The 1,999-nt window shown below is 34.9% G+C and overlaps 1 protein-coding gene across 1 annotated transcript in view; it reads right to left on the reverse strand.

The window, feature by feature from the left end:
• The window catches only part of LOC101660058 (phospholipid-transporting ATPase ABCA3-like), a 206,495-nt gene that overhangs the window by 110,258 nt on the left and 94,238 nt on the right, over positions 1 to 1,999 (reverse strand). The gene's annotated exons all lie outside the window — the stretch shown is intronic.

The raw sequence follows: 1,999 nt of genomic DNA on the forward strand, positions 1-1,999 counted from the left end.
AAAAATAAAATGTTATTTAAAAAAGCAACATAAAAAAAGAGGTGATAAGATGAATCCACATTTTGATATTTTCTTTCTTTTCTGTTGTTTTTCCACTTATAAAGTAAACTACTGATTTGTAATTTTATTAAAAATTCACCTATAAGGCAAGGTAATTTATGCCTTGATCTCAACTTACATTTTTGATAATAGTTGAATAATTTACATAAAATTGTAAACACCTGATTTCAGAAGGCTCTGGATGACAGTAGAAATACAAAAACCACTTGCAGGGTCCACAAATGGATTAAGTCTTTTATGAATCTCCTCTGATCATAATTGAGGGATTTTAATAGCCTTGTGATCAGAGAGCATTGCATCTTATCATTTGATCTCCTTAAAAAAAAAGTGAAGGGGGAAATACGTGGATTAACCTCTGCATATCCCCTCTACCCATAGACCAGAGATATGAATAGCCTTACTGCCATGCAGAAGGCATTGGAAAGTGGATTATTGCAGATGCCGCCACTCTGAAATTTTGTCTTTTTAATGACCTTTTGCTCTCTTCACCTATGATGTTCTTGATGTCATCGCATAATTCATCTAAAATTAGTGTTCAATGCATCAGATGTAAAAATATGGGCAAACATAAGGGCCTTAATTCATGGTACAATTATACTACCAACCACAAAAAACACATGCACAGCAGAAGCCAGAGTAGATTACTGCTGTTGCTGTTAGGTGCCCATGAGTAAGTTCTGACTCATAGGGATGCTAAGTACAACAGAACAAAACACTACCCAGTGCTTCAGCATCCTCACAGTTGTTACGTTTGACATAGCTGCTATGTCAACCCATCTTGCCAAGGATCGTCCTCTTTTTTGATGCCCCTCTAGCAAGTGAGATGTCCTTTCCCAGGGACTGGTCTCCCCTGGTAATATGTTCAAAGTACATGACACAAACTCTCTCAATGGCCTTGCTTTTAAGGAGCATTCTGGCTGTACTTCCAAGGAATATTTGTTTGTTCTTTGGGTAGTCCGTGGTACTTTCAATATTCTTTTCCAGCCCCATAATTCAATTGCATCAAATCGGTTCTTGAAATTCAGATAGGCTATGTTCAAGGTCATATCTTGGCTCTGGTGAATTTATTTTCTTTAGCTTCACCTGATTTTCATATGTGCATTTGATGATCTGTTCAACAATTGGTCCCTGGCCTGGTATTCACTGCTGATACTGAGCTTCTCTATCGTCTCTTTCCACAGATGTAGTCAATCTGATTTCTGTGTATCCCATCTGTGTATTCCATGTGGTATAGTTGCCTTTGGTGTTTTTGAAAAAATAGCTTGCAATGAAGAAGTTGGTCTTGGGAAAATTTTATATACAAGCTCTAGCTTCGTGTCCTATCACCAAGGCCGTACTTTCCAACTACTGTTTCAGCTATTATGTTTGTCCCTATTTTTCATGTGGATTTTTGTTTGCTTTAGGAAGAAATAATGTTAATATTAGTTTGCTTTAAAAATAAATAACAATCATAATGATTGTCATTTTTAATGACAAAGGGCTATAAAGCAATGAAGAGAATATAACTAGCAGGTTCAAAATGAATGAGAGAAAAAGTAAAAGAAATGGAAAGCCACATCGACAAATCAAGACATCAATGCAAAAAACTATCAGGGATATAAATACTTGAATGACATTATTAATTTAACTTCATTTGCATTTATGTAACACTCTAGTCAATAACAATAGACCATCAGTTCTTCACAGAACATATATCTATGGAGATGATCTTTTGAGCCACAAAATAAGAGTCAATACATTGAAAATGATTCAAATTCACACAAAATACCTTCTCTGCCCACACTGGGTTGAAGCAAGAAATAAATTATAGCACATAATTTGAGACTAACTAACACACTTCTAAATAACTCATGAGTCAAAAGAAAAATTAAAAAGGGAAACAAGAGCATTTAAAAGTGAATGAAAATAACAGCAAATGTCTATGATATCACTAAAGTAA

Source organism: Echinops telfairi, unplaced genomic scaffold (genome assembly GCF_000313985.2).
Source record: "Echinops telfairi isolate 266 unplaced genomic scaffold, ASM31398v2 ScPeMD7_5;HRSCAF=22, whole genome shotgun sequence".
Taxonomy (NCBI): domain Eukaryota; kingdom Metazoa; phylum Chordata; class Mammalia; order Afrosoricida; family Tenrecidae; genus Echinops; species Echinops telfairi.